At 36.5% G+C, this 19,709-nt stretch overlaps 1 long non-coding RNA gene and 1 pseudogene across 3 annotated transcripts; both read left to right on the top strand.

Moving 5' to 3' along the window:
- The first annotated feature begins 1,063 nt into the window (after nt 1-1,063).
- LOC101720216 (uncharacterized) lies at nt 1,064-2,874 on the top strand (annotated as a pseudogene). The gene is made up of 4 exons (XR_015443933.1): nt 1,064-1,340; nt 1,690-1,819; nt 2,425-2,557; nt 2,723-2,874. The product of XR_015443933.1 is annotated as an uncharacterized LOC101720216 (transcript).
- A 526-nt stretch (nt 2,875-3,400) lies between these two features.
- LOC110343977 (uncharacterized) lies at nt 3,401-19,368 on the top strand. Of its 2 annotated transcripts, none has more exons than XR_002386247.2 (4): nt 3,401-3,480; nt 7,840-11,256; nt 14,254-14,348; nt 17,236-19,368. It is a non-coding gene; the product is annotated as an uncharacterized LOC110343977 (long non-coding RNA). The 2 variants fall into 2 exon arrangements; XR_015443892.1 differs by having other exon boundaries at nt 3,401-3,518.
- The last annotated feature ends 341 nt before the right edge of the window (nt 19,369-19,709 follow it).

Genomic DNA, 19,709 nt, shown 5'->3' with positions numbered 1-19,709 from the left:
AATTAATTTTTTTCCCACATCAACCCTAACAATTGCAAATGCCAACAGTCTACAGTAGGTTGTGTATTAGAAACAGAAATCAATTTTTAGCTTGCGAGGAATTGAGTGCAAAGAATAAGATGTTTAAAACTGTTGGAGGGCTCGGGGGAGCGGAGTGTAGACTGACTGGCAGGGAAACTACTGATTCTTCCTGGGTTGGCGAGGTGAGGATTCAGAAGGCTGCCTTCGGAAAACTAAGAAGACCACAGCAGTACTACTGGCAGTCCGGGAATCCCGAATCCACAACTACCATAGCCAACTCTTAACACACTTGACGCTGGTGGTTTAGATCCCCAGAAACATGGAATCCAGTTGCTGCCTGCTCTGCCACTGCTCCTTAACCCAAAGCTGGAGACAAGACACCAAAATAAGGCTGCAGAAAGACACAATGAGAAACTGTGACCTAGCTTGCTGGCAGAAAATAGCAAACAGCAAGATGACCTCCACCTACTAAGTATTAGGTGAATACTGATAGTTGACCCAACATTCTCACATAAATCTTTGAAGTCATTTTTTTACCTGGAAAAAGTGGCTTTTCACTTTCCCCATCTCTATAATATAGGACAGTGTGGTAGAATAAAGTGGAAAAAGATACTGTGTTTCAGTCAAGCATGACCCCAAACAAACACATTTTATTGTGAAACGTATAGGTATTTATGAAAGTATACTTTTCAGATATACCAAGTAAAGCTAATTGTATTCTGACATAACATCAGGCACATTGTCTTTTGTTTCTTTTTCCTCTCAAAAGGCACTAATTTTGTTTTTGTTTTTTTGAGACAAGGTCTCACTATGTAGTTCAGGCTGGTCTTGAACTTACTATGTAGTCCAGGCTGGCCTCATATTCACATATGATCCTTCTGCCTCAGCCTCCTGAATGCTGAGATTATAGGCAAGTGCCACCATGGCCAGATTTCAAAAAGCTCTAGTTTTAAGGAAAGATCTGAATGGTAAAAAACAAAAACAAAAAAATAAGCTTTTCCACCAAAACATCAATGACTAAAATCACAAATGTTTACAAGGAGGAAACCATTGGGGTCGTTATATAGTAGGAAATAAGGTATGCTTAAATATATTCATTTATGACATTTAATTTGTTCATCAATTATTCTAGTTATATAGTTTATCTTTCACCCATATATGTATTTATTACAGGCATCTAACTACCATACAAATTTAGAGCAAGAGAAGAAAAAAGCAGCAAAAATTGAATTGAGTGAAACTCAAAAGCAAGAAATTAAAGAGACTTTGACTTATTTGACATATAGATGGGCCTGGAACCTTAGATGTGAAAGAATTGAAGATTCTGAAATTATTTCTAATTCTAAAACATTTAAAAAGCCTTAACATTTATTTTTGGAAATATTAAACCTTTCTTTAATAGTTTTTTGAAAGACTGATATAAAGTCTCTTCAGAACATACACCTGCCCTGCATTAGCAAAACAATATCTTGTTAAACATTTGAATTGTATTTTATAGATGAGTGGGCCAAAGCCCAGGGTGTAGCTAAGTGGGATCAGAACCTAGGCTTGCTGATCTAATTTCCTAGGTTTATCTCAGTCCATGTTGGGGGGGGCTATTAATTAGTAAGCAATTATAAAGCTCAGAATGAAATTGTGGCAAATTAAAATTTATTTCTTTCCTATTTCAGATTGCAATGCAGGCCTTAGGATTTGTACCAAAGAAAGAAGAAATTGAACAAATGATAGATGAAATAGACCAAGAAGGAGTTGGCACTATTAATTTTGAAATTTTTTTGCCATTATGAATGTAAAAATGGTAGTCATGATTTTATTTTTCAAAGATATGTAAGCAGTAGCCTTCTATATTTTGTGGCTGCAGCAATCAGAGGTTTCAGAGAACTGGAACTAGGACTTTAAAGATGGGTAGGATTTAGATAGGAATAGCAAGATTAAAGAGGTTTCCAGGAGGGTAATAAAAGACTGTATGGAGTACAGAAGAGGTTCTTGTCAGGAAATAATGATACTACAGTGTAATAATGATAGAGTAGAATAGAGAAAATGGGCCCAAGATTTTGAAGCTTTGTATTTGTCAAACACATATTGAGTGCCTATTTTTGCCAGGCGTTGTCCCAAGGAGCCTCAAATGAGACAACTTCCCTGATCTTTTACAACTTATAGCTTTGGTTAAGGGTGTGCACTGCTAGGGTACACTTTCTGTATCATCCTGTGGTGTTTCCCGCTTCAGCACATGCATTTAAGTACCCTGGTGGTAGATATGAGCACATTGGGAAAGTTGTTAAAAGTCAGAACAACAAAGTCAGAATTCAGATTCCTGCTACATTACAGATCAAGAAGTCAAAGATCTACTAAGTCCAACTTGAGGAGTAAATAAAAGACTAATGATAGCTATTTTTCTAAAAGAGTGAAAAAGATGAAAGAAATATCGAAGGCTTTCAAATTATTTGATGATGATGACACTGGAAGCATAACACTAAATAATATAAGGAGGGTTTCCAAGGAACTAGGGGAAAATTTAACAGACAATGAACTTCAGGTAAATCTTGCTTATTTTTATCACTATAATTTATGCATAATTATTCTGTATTCTAACTTTAGTTGTAACTTTTCATTGAAAATAAAATTTGATTTGAATATGTATTTGAGTATTCACTTACTCATTTTTAATAGTTTCCATAGGTCATGTTACATTTTTTTACAGGAAATGTTCAATGAAGCTGATTGTGATAAAGATGGAGAAATAAATGGGAAGAATTTTTGAGAATAATGAAAAAGATCATTCTTTATTAATACAGTTTTACATGCCTTCTGGAACACTGCCAATAAATTTATGTTCATTATACAGTTCAATAATATATTTTCTGAGTGTATTTATTTTTAATTTTTTCTTATATGCACAAATTGGTCTCTTGATGTCTAATCCACATGAGAAGATACATTTTTCTATTAATATATTGTTGAATCTACAGCATTGAGAAAAAAGAAAACAATGATTTCTTTAACCCATGAAAACATGAACAGTGTTAAAAGCCCCCAGTTTCCAAACAATTAGGACATTTTTTAAGTTTCATGAAGTTGGTGTCACACTCAAATTGAATTTGGCAAACAATCCATTGCTTTTCCTATTATTTTATTTTTTGTGCAACTCTAAAAAAGTTGATCAACAGTTGTTTTTTAACCAAAATTTCAAATATGTAAAGTATTAAGTAAAACTAGTAAACACATTATTTGCAAATCTTATTGCAATAGTTTGAATCAGTGCCCTCCAAAATTCAGGTGTTGCCAGTGTGGTGGTAGTAAGAGGTGGGGCCTTAGAGAGGTAATGAGGCTGTGCAGACTGCTCCTTCTTTAACAGGAGTAAAGTTTTTTTTAAAGGAGACTTCACATAACTTCTGTAAGCTTGCCTTTCTGTCTTCTACCATGGGAGAACACAGAAAATATGCCCTCCGCAGACCAGAGGTTGGTGCTTTGATCTTGGACTTCTCAGCCTCAGAACTGTGAGAAATAAATATCTATTCTTTATAAATTGCTGCATTTGTTATATTTTATTATTGCAAGAAAAGTGGATTCCAGGAAACCAAGATCACTGAGAGCCATTTTGGAAACTGCTTGCCATATTAACTAAAATCTTTGACATTAGCTTTTACTACCAGCCAACTTAGAGATAAGAGCCACATCTAATTTATCAGTATTGTTCATAACATTGGCATATAGTGGAGAATCCAAAATATTTTGATATCAATTAAGTGATTGAAATGATTTGCTTTAGTGTTCGTTGTTAAGTAAACAGTGTTCTAATTTCAGCCAGCTTTATGACAGATTCTCAAACTGCACATGTACTGTTGGATTTGATCTTTTGTTGATAAGAAGGGAAGTATAGATAACTAGGTAAGACTGAATTAATTTGGGATGAAAGTTAGTTAATTCTGAGATTTTTGATCAAAATGCTCCAAGCCTTATGTGACAATTAAGATAAAGTTTCATTATCTTATCTGCCTTTATTTGACTATGAAACTATAAAATAGTTAAAATTTTCCTTTTTATTTCTATTTTTATATTAAAATTTTTTTTGTGGTACTGGGGATTGAATCCAGAGCCTTGCAAGTGCTAGGCTAGTGCTACACTACTGAGCCAAATCCTCAGCCAAAGTTTCCTTTTTTTAAAACAAGTTATTTTGTATAGCTCTCTATATTTTGAGATGTAACCACTCTATCAAATCTCACCTTACCAATGTGATGGGGTTAAATTCTGCCAGGGCCAGCACAGAGACCTGAATATGCTCAGGATCTTCCCCTACTAGCAGTAATCCCAGGGCCATTTTCAGGACGTCAGGCATTTCAGCTGGGTACATGACAGCTAATCCTTCAAACACAGAACAAATATAAACAGATTTCATGCTCATAAAGCTCTTCTTTATTCCAGCATGAGATTAACTCCAAATCATGTCAACTAAAAAGTGAAGATTATGTTTTAAATGGAAAATCCAATGGCATGATAAAAAAATCTTTTTTCTTTTTTTGCCTTCAGAATTAAGCTATAGTCTGGTAGAAGTAAAATAGTCATTGTGAGAATAAATACTGCTAAAAGATGGAATATTGACATTTTACTGTCTACTGTTTGAACATCTGTAGAAATAATCTCATGAAGTAAATGTTTTATAAATTAAAGGATGAACCATAATAAAAAACAAAAGACAAATAACAAATGGAAATGCATGCAACATTTATGGCAAAAGAAGGTTAATTTGTTTTATGTATAAAGAGTTCCTACAGATCAATAACACTTAAAAATCCAATAGAAAAATAGGCAAAGGACATGGATAGACAATTCACAGGAAGGAAAAGAAAAATTAATTTTAAACATAAAAACAATGTGTTGGGTAGGGGTGGAAACTGTCGAAGTATTTCATATGCCTGTATAAATATACCAGATAAAACCCACTACTCTTTATAATTATATGCACTAATAAAAAAAGACAATGCCTCTGATAAAAGTAATGAACTTTTACTACAACAAAACATGACTTGCAGTTTAGAAGATTGACAGAAATCAGAGAATATGGTTATACTTTATCAAAGAATAGGCATTTTCATATACTATTTTGGGGGTGGAGTTTGGAAAAAATCTTTATGGAAGCAGTATCTATCAAATTTTAAAATGCATATAGTTTTTGATGTAACCATTTGTAAAAATATACACACACAAAGACATGTACAGTAAAACCTTAGTTTCTGAGCAAAATTCATTCTAGAGTTGTATTGTTCCAATTGGGTTGTTCCATTAGGTTGATCCAAAGCACAATGAATTTTCCCATAAGAAATTATGGAAACTCAGATGATTCATTTCACATTCCAAAAATATTCATATAAAACTGATTATAATACTGTAATATAATATTATAAAGAAAATAAAAAATATGAAGAAAAATACACTTACCTTTGAAAACCTTTGTGGCTGATGTGAGGGAGACAAGAGAGAGGAGGGTTATTGTGTAGGACAACTTTCACTATCACTAATGGAATCAGTGTTATCTATTGGCCCAATGGAATCTTTTTCTTTTCATGCAACGTTAACAAGGAACCTATCCAATGACTCTTGCTTTTGTCTTCTTCTGAGGATTTCATGGAAATGTGACATTGGAATGTTATTAAACAGATTCATCACTCACACTGCTAGAGGCTTATTTGGATAGTGCTTCTCCACAAAATTTTACAGTTTCCCACATTTTACACATCTCTCTAATCTCATCTGAAGTAAGGGATTCTGCTGAGAGAGAGAGGAAGAAGATGAAGGAGGAGGAGGAGGAGGAGAGCAGAGGAGAGGAGAGGGAGAAAGAAAAGAACCATTGACTCAATTATGATCATGTGATGTTCTGCCTCGTGTACTATTTATTGCAAGACTTTGCTCCTTTATCAAGTTAAAATTTATTAGAAATGTCTGTTCATCTTGCAGAACACTTGCAGAAAAAGTTACTCGCAATCCAAGGTTTTACTGTATATAAGTATAAAAATTATATTAATTTAAGCCAAAGATTAGAAACAAACTAAATGTTCACCAACAGAGGGCAGTCAAATAAAATATGACCCACACAATGGATTGCATAACCATTCCATTCCATCAGGATGTTACACAGATACTTTGTCTTGTTATATAACTATCTCTAATATATACTAAGCAAAAGAATGAATATACAAATACAGTTTATATAGTATGTTATCATTTGTAAACAAAGTAGTCTATATATATGTGCACATGATAGTACCTCTGCAATGATTCCTAAGAAACTGGTAAGGATAGTTTCCTGTAAGAAGAGCCAAAGCTTGGATGATAAGGAATCTTTATTTTATTATTTTACTTTGTTACTGGGGAGTGAACACAGGGCCTTTACACCAAGCCACATCCTGAGCTCATTTTTAAAATTTTTGTTTTGAGATAGGTTCTCCCTAAGTTGCTAAGTTGCCCAGGTTGGGCTCAAATTTGCTGTCCTCCTGTCCCAGCCTCCCAGAGAGCTAGATTTACAGGCATGTGCCATCATGTTTGATGCACATGTATTTTTATATTTTGAAATATAAATTCTTTAACAGTTTGAGATAAAATTTACATATGAAGTATGTTTATTAGGTACTTATTTAATTAAGAAGAAAATGCTACATAATTAGGAATTAAAGATATTGATACTTAAGTGTACTTAAAAATGCTTAAGAATGTTCATAAGCTTATGCCAATATAGCTTTAATCAAAGAAAACTTATTGTGTTGAAAAAATAAAAACCTTCAGCCTTCCTTCCAGTTGATCTAAAAATGAACCAACTGGGGCTATTGAATTTATCTTTTCTTTCTTTTCTTTCTTTCTTTCTTTCTTTCTTTCTTTCTTTCTTTCTTTCTTTCTTTCTTTTTTTTTTTAAAGGGGAAGAGGTTTATTTGGCTTACAGTTCATAGAGGTTTCAGTCCATAATTGGCTGGCTCCAAGGAAGGGATGGTGAATAGGCATTTCAGAGGAGAAACAACATGGCACACACAAGGCAACAAGAGAGACACTTCCTGCCCCTTTTATCTTATTCAGACTACTTAGGGCAGGTAGCACTCACCCCCTTAATCCTAGAGCCTTTGAGCTTAGCATTGCATCATGAATCAATTCCAGCTTCACATACTTTAGATAGAGCCTATGACCACAGGAGGCTTTGAGGGGACATCTAGACCCAAACCATAACATTCCGCCCCTGGCCCCACTAAGAATCATGTACATTCCTATACACAAAAGGCATTTAGTCCATCTCTAAGAGTTGCTAAAGTCCCAAAAGTTCCAGCATTACTGAAAAGTCCAAGTCCCAAGTCTCCTCTGAGATTTAAGGCAAACTCTTAGCTGCAAGCTTCTGAACAAATGAAGAGAAAATTAAATACTTGCAACATTCAATAGCACAGATACACTTTACCATACCAAAAGGTACAAATAGGGGAATACAAAGGAATAGGACCAAGGCAAGTCCAAAATCCAGCAGGGCAAACATTGAATCCCATATTTCCACTGCCAGCATCCCTGGCAATCTGTGGCAAGTTGTACACTCCAAAGGATTTGGGTGGTTCTGCCTTTGTGGCACTTCTGGTGGTTGTAGCTCCCATGGCTTCCTTTTTGGTCCAGCTCTCTTCCTTCCCTGCAGCTTTTCTCAGATGATCCACACTCCTGGCTTCTCCAGACTTCTGGAGTTTCCACTGCACCTTTGTGAATTTACATTTTCTACAAGCCTTTCTTGCTACAGATATTGCATGATTTTCTGAAAATATTCATGTTGGACAAGTAGTGTTTTTTGTCTATTGTCAGGAGCAGAAATCTGAGCACTTCTTGGTTTGAGAGTCATCAAGGAGAAAAGAATGCAGTCAGTCCACTGGATGGGACCATCCTTCTCTAAAATGGAGAAATGCTGGAGCAAGGTCAGCTCTGGTAGGGGTGTCCATGCCCCACAGCCAGGAGGCTGAGTGAAAGAACCTGACATGGAGAACCTGCTAAATCAAGCTCAGATTCATGATTTACAGAAATACCAAGGTCATAAATATTATTTTAAGCTACTAAATTGTAGAATAATTCATTAAACAGAAATAGATAACAAACATAGTCTCCCATCTTGAAACTTTTGTGTATTGACTTCTCCCCTACTAGACTGCTAGACATACAAGTAACCAAGTAACAATTCCAACTATCAGATACTGAATTAGGAGATTAATTGTGGGAGGCCACCTCATTGATTATGCCCAAAGCAGGCTGTAAGTAGTGCAGGTGGTAAAGAGTTAACCCCACAACTGGCTTGTTTACAGAACCAAGTCCTACCAAAGTCTACATGCTGAGGCCAAAGTGACTCACACCCAAATTCCATTTCCAGAGTTAAAACTTGCTTTACTAAAAAGACAAGGTTAATTATTAACCACAACCTATATTTTGTCTGTTCTGTTCCTAATTCAAGAATGCTTTGTTTCTTCCTTTACAAGCCTTGCCTGCATCACCAACATGTACAGAGCAACTATGCATCCTCTCATGTAGCCCCTTTACCTCAATCTAACCATGATGTCACCAATAAATATCAACAGCTCAGGGTGTCTATGCCCTTTACTTGTTCAGCCTTGCTTGTGTGAACATTGGTCAACCTGGCTCCCCATTTCTTGTCTTTTTAATTCTATCTTTGAGTTTTTCTTCTAACCTTGCATTGCAGCACTGAGCAGGAGATCAGTACCTGCCACAGGGGTCTCTGATATTAATTAGACTTCTCACAGCAATATCATCGATTAGGGTGCTACTCCTTTCTGACAGTTCCTTTTTCCACCTCTTATCTTAAATTTGATGAATTCTCTGCTTTGTCCTGTAGCTTAGGTTTATCTGGTGTATTTGTACAGACATATAACATGCTTTGGCAATTTCCACCCCTATCCAAGGTATTGTTTTTATGTTTAAAATCTATTTTCCTTTTCCTTCCCATGTATTGTCTATCCATGTCCTTTGCATATTTTTCTAGTGGATTTTTAAATGTTATTGATCTGTAGGAACTCTTTGTACATAAAAGAAATCATTTTTTATCCTTTTGGGAAATAGTTTTGGTCATAATTGAGGCTTTTGTATTTTGGCATTGCCCTTTCTCCTAGGATATAATACTTTTGCCTCTCAGCTAAAAGCTCAAGGTATTTACTGACATCTTTACTCTGACTGCTTCATCTTACTGGGCGTGGCCCCAAACTTCCACCTTTGCAGCAATGCAGAGCTGTTTAGTTAAACTTTTGTTCAGCTCTTTGTTCTAATCCTATTTTTCTGTTGCAATTTCTGTTGTCTCTCTCTGGGGATATGTCCTAAGGAGTTAGCCAGAGACTTGAAAAGGGACAAGGTTGGATGATTTGTTCATTTCATTTCACCTTGCTCACTCTCTATACTTTCTCCTCTGAAGTCCTACCCACTTTGGCACCAATAAATTATAACGTTTCTCCTCAGCCCACTAAGTCCTCTGCTTGGGTCTATTTCCTCTGTTTTGTGAAGTCCAAAACAAGTGACAGTGACAGCACAGCTCCCCTCCTTTGCCACTCTTCTCAAGGATCTTGGCCTTTCATTTCCAGTCATGCTCGCCGTGTGCTTTCCAGGTTCTCTACAGTTATTTTATGTTTTAGCTTTCATAGTTGTTTTCAGCAGGAAGACTAGTTCATCACATATGGAACTAGAAAGAAATGCAAACATTATTTTTCGGAAAAGAAATAAGTCTGGGGAAGTTCATTGCAATTGGCAGAGGGTGCGGGCCAAAGGGTCAGAAGTCTACTGTAACAGTTTAGACAAGATATAGTGATGGCCTGGCTTTTGAATAGCTGCATTTGGTCTTGAATGAGGGGTTCCAAGCAAATCTTTCATTCATGGTGTCTTATTCTAATTCACTCTGATAAAGTAGTAATATCAAAAAACAAATATTAAGTGCTCACTGTGTGTATGCACTGTTCTACCTCTTTTACAAGGACTTTTTTATTTAAGCCCATGCCTGTTGGACACTGTTATCATCATTCTATTTCACAGATGAGCATATTGAGATTAGAGGATTTAAATAACTACCTCATCATTACATGGACAGTAAATGGCTCTTCTGGGCTTTGCAGCCAGGCCTGGAGGTCTACCCTCTCTTAGGGACTACATTTCATTGCCTCTCACCAGGCCTCAGAATAGGGGTTCTATTTTAAATATGAGAAGCTTAGAATTTATATTCTTAGGGGAAGAAAAGCAATTTTTTTGTTATTTGGAGAAATAAAGGAAGTAATATTTAAAAGCAATAAATTGAACAAATAAAACTACAGAAAAATATATATTTATAAATGGTGGAATAGATTTAAGTCTTTGCAAATTCAGTAGTAGAGCATTGTGATGTGCCCAAGAATGGGTAGTGAAGGTGAAGAAACACTTGGAAGATTAGTGACTGAACTTCTGTAGCAACAAAGTTGTTATCTGATATTTTATATATGAACATTCCCCCTCAAATAATTTTTTCCTGCTTTCTGGTGTTGGTTCATTTTGATTTTTTTTTTAAAAGAAAGTTTAATTTTTTTTAAGAATAGGAAAAATTTATTGAGAGAAAGAAAGCTTCTAAGAGAGATGGAAGGGGGACTGGGAAGGGGGATGCCCACCCACCCCACTTTTCAAAGATGTTTTATACAGCAAATCCATGTGGTGAGGTGGGTACAAAGTGGTTCAAAACTATAAGGCCCAGTGGAAATTTATATACTATTAAAGTATAACAAATAAGTTTTCTATGTGTCATTTAATGTCTTCTAATCAAATAGAGGTGTTTGACTAAAAGACTTTCATATAGAGATGGATATTTGAATGTGTTCCAAAGACAAGGTCATCATGGTTGTCATGCTAAAATACTATGTGTGGCTTTTGATCTTATTTCTCTATATAATGTGTAACTGTTGTCTGTTAACATTCTGCAGAGATTCAACTAAATGATCATGGTTGGTAAAATAACAGCCCTCTAACTGTTCTTTATATTTCAAAAGTGCTTAATGTCCAGACAAAATTATAATAGTTAAGCTCACTGCTCCTACTGAAATACTTACGTCACTGATCTTCTCTTCTGGGTGTTCAACAACTAAAATTTGGAGACCAAAACTAGAAAGGTAACTGGACTATGAGGACAGCCAATATTTTGGCCCTGGCCCCTCAAGGTCAACAAAGATCCAGGACACAAAGGAACCTTTCCTACAGGATCCTACATCTTTGGTAAGTCATTCAACCTCCTGAGCAGGGAGATTGCTGGGCACCAGAGGACAGTTGTACCATGTGCCAAAGGAGGATCACCAAGAAGGAAAAGTCTCCCATGATTTCACTGAAAGTTTAATATTTTTTAAATGAATGAAAGAAAGAGTACAATTCCACTAGTGGTGACTTACAATCTCAGCTTCATCATATTACTGGAATTAGTAGTTCGGTCCCACATGAGATACACAGAGGCTGCCCCACTAGAGGGCGTTGAGGTCTTGCCTCAGTTTGGTGAGTGAGGGTGTGGTTTGATTTTTGTGTCCTCAGATAGTTTCACGTATTACTAGTGATGGTTTTAAAGAAAGAACAAAGCTAAAGCTATGATTTACTTAGCACAATTTGGAGAAAATGTGCAGAAGTTGTGTTATTCATTATTTCAGTTCCTTGATAACTAATTATTTACATTAATGAAAAGTCAAGTTTCACATAAACATATATGACACTATTCAAGTTGTAGGCATTGAATTATCAGGAAAAATGTATTATTGGAAAAAATTTTTGGTTTTTTTCTAATCCAATTTTGAAGATATTTGATATTTCCCTTTGGCTATATGAAATAGGAGCTGAATTACATTCTATAAAAGTGACTGAAAGAGAGACTCACCAAACAGTTGACAGTGGTTATGTCTAAGAGAGGAAACCATGATTTGAGATAATGGAAAGATGTTTGCTTCTTATTTATTATACCTCTGGGTTATTTGAGTTTTTATAAATGAATGTTTTTTTAATTTAAGTAAAAAAAGTAAAAAATCAATTGCATGTAAAAATGAAATTAAGGAGACAATTATAGAAATGATTTTGAAATATGTCCAAATGAATATGAAAATTATTGTGTCCCAAGGCATTATTAAATATTCTACATGCATCAAAAAGGAAATTACACGGTATTCTTGAGCAATTCTTGGGGTATATAGTGGATAGTCACATATAGGTTCGAGAAGGTTTTCAGAAATTAAATTTATTTAATTTGTTCTAACCCCAAATATGCCAGTTTACTTGAAAATAGAACACCTTTTTCTCCCAAATTTAACAAAGCAGTTAAAAAAACAACTCATTTTGAGGAAATCTGAGGTACACAAAAGAACATTTATAGTCAAAACAAATTATGTTCTGAATAAGGTTTTTCATATTAACTTCAAGCTGATGAAAAATATATAGGTATACTATATAACATTATTTTTAAAATTAAAAATGTGTAAGTACCTTTTACTTCTTTTGGAAATATATAAAATATATAAATCAAAACATCAAATCATATAAAAATAGTGAAAGAATAAACTTGTAAATGCAAGTAGTGACCTTATGATATCACTTACAAAACACCCTTAAGGAGTGTTTAATGGGAAACACAAGTAGTCAGATGGTCTTGGTTTCACTGCTAACTCAGTTGAGAAGGCACTCTTCCTGTCCAGAGGACTAGAGAGAGTTCAACCACCCCTCCATCAGCCCAGTAAGGAAATATCACAGAAGCATCTGGGCAGAGAATACAGAGCATGCTGGAAAAAGAGGACATTTTTAGGAACACTACTTTTCAAGATGAAATTTAAATTTAAGATGGAACAATGAGGTAAGCAGGAAGCTGTGCTTCTTTCCCCTGCAAATAGAGACAAGAGGGGTTGTTGGTGGTGGGAGCAACCCTTGAGAATAATTTAGGACATGTTAAGAATTAGCAAGGCTGGGTAATGGCAAAAGGTAGCAATCTAAAGTAAGCAAGAGTAGAAACTATTTTTTTTTCACATTTGCTAAACATATAGAGATTATATGTGTGACTATCTAACATAATCCTTCCAACTGTGTATTCTTAGTAAGTATATAGCATGAAACTATATATGTATTGTATACTTAGATGTTATTACTCAGAATAATTTGTCATTTTCCTTCAAATCCTTATTCATTTTTTTTTCAGTAAGTGTAGATTAAAGAATCCCATCAGATATTTGATGTGAGTGACCCTATGTAAATAATACAGCAAAATTTTGTTGTCTCAATTAGGTCAAACATGATAGAGATGAATTATCATGATAAGAATGTATTTTTAAATGCTTGTTTTTGCCTATTATGTATTCAAAAAATTATAAACTATTGTTTCATGTGTTTCAAACTTTACGTGATAGCTTATATAAGCATCCTTTTACCACTTGATTTTTTCTTGCCATTATATTCCTGAGATTCATTTATAATAATACATGTTCTTAGAGTTCATTCATTTCAACAGCTGTACAGAATTGTTATGTAAAAACTCCTACTTATTTAATGACATCTGATCCCGTCCCTCTCATTCACTCTGCTACCTAACTCCCCTTGATTAGTATTTTTTTCCTCATTTCCTCAAGCTTCAAGAATTTTATTTTCCTTTTGCTAATATGATTCCTCTCCATGCTGACATGAGGAAGTTTTATTGGCCCCCCTGAGGTACTTGTATAGGAATTGAGAAGTGCCCATTAGAGGAGATGGTTTCTTATGTTTCAATCTTGTAGACAGTCTATGAATCAAAAGGGATTTTTCAGGGTGAGTTTAACAATCTATTTTCATTGCTGTATGTGTCACCATTTTTCTGGAAACTCTTACTTATCAGGTAGAACTTTACCTAGGAAGGTCCTCTGACAGCTCAATTGCGCTCTGCTCTGGATTCCACAGTGAAGCCAGAAAGCTGTTAGTGTTGCTCTTGTTTCTATGGTAACTGTCTGAGGGGCCACAGATGGGATCATTGATTCACTGTAGGACCAAAAAAGGAACTAAGTGGTGAGGAAAACCCCTTTTAGTCAGAAATTTTTCATTAGGAGGTCAAGACCTTAGAAAAATTAATGGAAAAGTACCAAACAATTCCTTTACGTATTTTTTGTTTGTTTGTTTTAAATAAGTACTGCATTAGTCTTAACTAGGAAAGTTTACATTTGTGTCATAATTAATCCTTTTCCCCTTTACTTTCCCTGCCCCTTGCCCTTTCCCTTCTGTTAGCCTGTCTGTGGCGTTTTCTTTCCACTGTAACAGGATGCCTCTTTGACCCAGTAGGACCTGGAATGGTGTGTAGCAACTACAATGTGCAGCTAGCTGTAAGTAGTCCCATACATACTTGTGATTCTCTGAGGGATGATTCAGTAAATACTCTCCAAGCAGTGCTGTGCAGATTTCCTGCCTTATCCAGAGAAAAAGAAAGCCTCCTGAGTAGGAGTCAGGGTGGGGAAGTTGAGCAGCTTTCCAGTTCCTCCTGATTTAGGTCTTTATTATTCACCTTCAAATTCTGAATGTTTAGAGTTTTTGTTTCATAATAAAATATACAATTGTAAAAACATTAAAAAGTCAAATTAGCTTTTATTTTGCTAACCCACTATCATCTTTGGCATAAAAAAATTAACAAGTCACTATAACAATCAAGAAAGGGTCCGCCACACCATTAGACAATATACATAATAACAACAAAAAGACTTGGGTTTAAGATTGTTGCAGGCCTCTAGGGAAAATGCAGAAACATTTGAACATTTCTAAGTAGTAAACTAGTTAGTTGTTGGTGGCCACACCTTAATTTCTACTCCCCAGGGATTGTGTTATAACGAAAGCATCTTGAAGCTTTGAAAACATCATATTGCATAAATAGCAAGTAAACATTTTTATAGCTAGTAATTATATTGGGGTGCAATTTTTTCTGATCATTACTATGGGGCTTCTTCTGAAGTTGCTGAGCAGCCAGATAGAATCTGGGCTATTTATCAATTCCTTTATCAAGGTTAGAGATGGAGAATTAGGGTAATTCTCCAAGGAGAGTGAAACTACTTATTTTTATTACAACATAGTTGTTCTTTGATCTACGCCTGATTCCTGTATATTATCCCTTAGTGCCCACTTGCCAAGTTTCTTTACAAGTTATAAAAATGTTGTAGAAATGCTGAGCAAATTCTTTCCTTTTAAGTTCTGAAGGGAAGTTCCCACATAAATGTACCAAAAGTACAAAACTCTGTCAGTAGTTGGGCAAAATTCTTGCCCAAATTTATCCTCAATCAAGTTTTTAAAAAGATCCACTTTTCTTAAGCTTTTCAACACTGAAAAGGAACTGTAGATATCATTCTTGTGTTACATCTTTGCCGATGAGTATATATATTAACATTTGTATGTATACACACAGTTGTTCATGAAACAAACTGTATCTTCAATTTCTAGGTGTTGTTTTTGCTTCACTCGACATGTGCTTTTTCATCTGTGGAATCTCAAAAAGCAAAATGTTTTATTGTTTGTTAGTATTGTTGATAGTAAGAAAGCCTTAGTTTAAAATTGAAATAATTGATAGTATATATATATATATATATATATATATATTTTTTTTTTTTTTTTTTTTTCCTGTATTGAATTGAACTCAGGATCTTGTGCTTGTGAGGCAGGCAGCGGAAACACTGAACTAAATCCCCGGCCCCTGGCTCTTTATATTTATAATACTACATCCTAATTTCTCTGAGACTGTAAGAGATTTTACTACGATTTGTGAATTACTTGTACTGCTGTTACTTCTGCTATAATTTCTGAAAGCAAGAAGCACTCTGTGTAATCAGATGAAAGCTGAGTGATACTTGAGCCAGATGTCATCCCTTCCTTTCCTAAGGCTGAGGACGACAGTGCCTCCGTGTCTCCCAAGAGCCTGTGCAGGTGTCCGGGACTCAGGGAAGCTCTGGCTGAGCCTTGGATCTGCCCTCCTTCCTGGCTTCCTGGCAGCTGCTGGCTCTCAGACTGGAGAGCTTGTGGAGTGGCCAAAAGTGGTGCTTCCACTCAGACACACCCTCATTTCTGTAATCCAAAGAAAGGAGTGTTTTGATCTGTTTTGAAGAGAATTGAGTCACGTTACTATGAGAAGGGCAGGAGCCCTTCTGGCTTTGGGGTACAAGGAGCCAGGACCCAATTCTACCAGCACTTCCTCTCTCCTTTCCTTGGCCCTGCCTCTCTCGGAGCATTTCCCATAGCAGAGCAGGCAAGCTTTCTCCACACAGAAGAGGCCTCCCCCACACCAGAGCCTCTGCTCCCTCCCTATGGCAGGCAGAGGAGAACCAGGACCTGCACTATGGCCTGGTGAGGCATGGGGACTTCCCCTGTGGGTGGGTGGGTGTCAGTCCTGAGCCACTCAACAATGTGTAGAATATGGCACTCCTGATTTTTTTTTTCTGTATGGTGCTGGGAACTGAACCCAGGACTTGCAAGTTAGGGAAGCAGTTTATCTTAGAGCTACATTCCCAACCCTTAAGAAAGATTTTAATGTGCTTTCTGGATTACAGTTTCAAGCCCAGCCTGGGAAACTCAGTGATTCAGTGAGACCCTGTCTCAGAAATAAAAAGGGCAGGAGATGTAGCCCTGTGTTAAGGCCGTGGATTCAGTCCCCAATACAGTTAAAAATAAAAGTGCTTTCAGAAGGTACTCAGACTCATACTGATTGACAAGATAGTCTCAGTCTGTAGGCCTTTGGCTCAAGTCACCTATAATTTTCTATAGTTAAAAAAATATATATATACGGTTATCAACTGTGTACTTTTCTGGTATAAAATTAATGGAGAAACTAGTCAAATGATAATTTACATGATCTTTTTTAGGCTGTGAGAAAGACTATACAGAGAATGCCTTTCAGAATGAATTTAAGAAGAATATTCTGGTTATAAATACCAGAGCCTACATATCTAACCTAGTCTGATATTTAAAAAATATGAGACAAGATTAGTAAAGCCTAAAGGCGTCAAAGATTCACGTTTATTAAAATAGTGATGTTATGGAAGAACATCAAAATGCTCTCAGAAAAATAATATTAAATTCTTATGTTATATCAGAATAAGTTTGTACAATCAAAGCTAAAGTTATGGAAAAGTTTAACCTTTGAGCTCTGAACTGAGAAACTGAGAATAAATGAATGCATTTTAATGCAATTTTAAAAAAATGGAGCATACATATTGTTTCTGTTTTCTCTCTTAGTTTCTTTGAAGTCAACGTTTCTTCTAACAAAATATGGCCACTATTCCTCCATAAAAGAACTAAACATCCTTCTGAAAAATGAGTGTTGTAAAAGGGAGATTTCACCTTCAAGACATAGAAGAGGTTGCATGAAAGTCATGTCCAATCTTCCTTGGAGACATTTCCCAAGGGGTGGATGAACTGAAATGGTTTTAGGAATTCTAAAGGCCGTTTACCCTTGGTTCCAATTTTGCCTCCAATCAAGGATCACCAGCCAAATGAGAGAAATTAAACAATGACTTATTAATCTGTACAATCATTTTGGGGGATTCTTTGAATAAAAGTTGCCAATATTCTGTGATGGGGAACTCCTCTTAGGCCTGAGACCACAATAAGATTTCCTGCTGCCTTTGCAAATATGAAATGTGGGGGCTGAAGGCTCAGGTAAGTCTGGGAAGGGTGTGAGGGAGATGGGGGTGGAGAGAGAGAGAGGGCAGAGCAGACTCCAAGATCATTAAGCCCAATTTGTTGTGTGGGAGGACACAGGCCTGAGACAGATGCAGGTCCGTATCACCTTTCAATACAGCGGTCTGCCCACTTAGGAAAGGAAATCCGATTAACAATAAATAGTAACCAATCCGCTGCTGTTCCTCTTCCTTTGGAAAGAAGCAGCAGAAGGGGAGAAGGGTGCAACGTGAGAAGGAAAGACAAGCAGCAGGAGATGATGTGTTCTCTTGTGTGTGCTATAGCATTATTGACATCATTCCCTTACCTTATAGGGTTAAGTGGGGTTTTATGAAGCATTATAATATTTTTCTATGGGGGAAGGCGTTCTGAGTTTTAATAAATGACTCATAAATGCAGCCTTGCACTGTAACACATCAAACAGATTTAGTTGCTTTTTCAAATTAACTGTGCATTCGTCCCATGTACTGTGGTGACATATATATGGGACTATAGTGTGTCAGTAATGACTGAGTAGTCCTCCCAGAGTTCTTCAGAGTAAGAGAGTAGATACATTGTCCTCTTAGGCTATGCCAGGAAGTACACACATTTCAGCAAACAAAACAAACTGAGGTTAAACTAGGAAATGCTAGGAAATTATTCTAGAAATAATCACCTTTTTTTTTTCCTGGTTAAATTCTACCACAATTATTCACTGTATTAGAGAAATCATTGTACAGTTAGTTTTTAGTGCATTACATGCCCCATCCCCAAATTCAGGGGCCTAAAACAAAAACTACTTACATGACTTGAATTTCTGTAGATTGTTGGAGGCTGGGCTCCTCTGGGAAGCTCTGTTTTAAGTTATGTGTGGTCACACTGTTTGGGCTCAGGTCAGCTACCCACATGTCCGTTCTGGGGCAGCAGTCTGGGGGAGCTTTTTTCATGGTGATACCAGATGTGCAAGAAGACAAGGCAAATTGAAGGCATCTTAAGGCCTATGCTCATTGTGCTGCATTGTCATTTTCACTTCATTCTGTTGTCCATGGCAAGTCAGATGGATGAACCTAAAGTCAAGGTGTGAGTAAACTTATTCTGCTCTCTTAGTGTGGGGGAAGAACTGCAAGGTCTAGGGCAAACAGTACAGATATAGGAAGGGACTGACTCGATGGAAAAATTCCAAGATGCCCTGGAAATGGAGCTAATGATGCATCTAGCACAATGCTCATTGGCTCAGTGAGCTTAAATTAAATCTACTCCTTGAAGAAGTGTCTATGTGAGTGAGTGGGGGATTGGGGATCGCGGTTAGAGGAACAGGGCACGCTTTTCAGTGACATGCCCTGCAAAGGCACAGTGCCTAAACCTGCCATTTAAAAATTCAAGATCTTCCTGAATCTAAGATTTAAAAAGTTTGATCCACTGAGGTTGCTGGGGCCCTTAATGTCCATCGCAGAGCTATGACAAATGGAATCAACCAGGAACTTTTCCATCAAGTCACACTGACAAGAGGTAGTTGCCCCAAATAGTCATGAACACCTAGGGAGGTAACTATGGGAGAAAGATGTACCTACTGAGCAGCTGTGGGGAGTCCTAGTTAACTGAGAAAGTCCTAAGGAGGCCCATGAAGTGTTGGAGATGCGCCTCTGGATCACTACCTGATTGGGACTAGAGAAGAGATGCAGTATGGTGACTGCTCTCAACTTTTGTTGAGGGGGTATAAATATAAAAGTTTTATACTTTTTACAATAACATTCCTGACAATTGTGTTAAATCTGCTCATCAAACTTCTTTAGTATTGGCTTTCTTAGCAATGCCTTGGTGGGTTTTTCACAAATGTTCCGTCTATCTGGATTATTAGAACTGTCAAATTCTGGCATTTCAGCATCAGTACTGTTTTTTAAAATTCCTTCAAAGTTTGTCTTCTTCTTCTAGGTCAGGCAAGAGCCTCTTGAAGGGACTGTGGCTTTCTCTGACTCGATCTTCCCTTTTTGGGCAGACTCGCAGACTTCTCGGTTGACCATGACTTCCACCCAGTGTATAACCAGGCTGGT

The sequence above is a fragment of the Heterocephalus glaber genome, unplaced genomic scaffold, assembly GCF_053883595.1.
Source record: "Heterocephalus glaber isolate CG9 unplaced genomic scaffold, H.glaber_assembly_v1.0 deba00001586, whole genome shotgun sequence".
NCBI classification, from domain to species: domain Eukaryota; kingdom Metazoa; phylum Chordata; class Mammalia; order Rodentia; family Bathyergidae; genus Heterocephalus; species Heterocephalus glaber.
The sequence above is the reverse complement of the archived record's forward strand: the minus strand, read 5'-3'. Positions and strand labels throughout refer to the sequence as shown.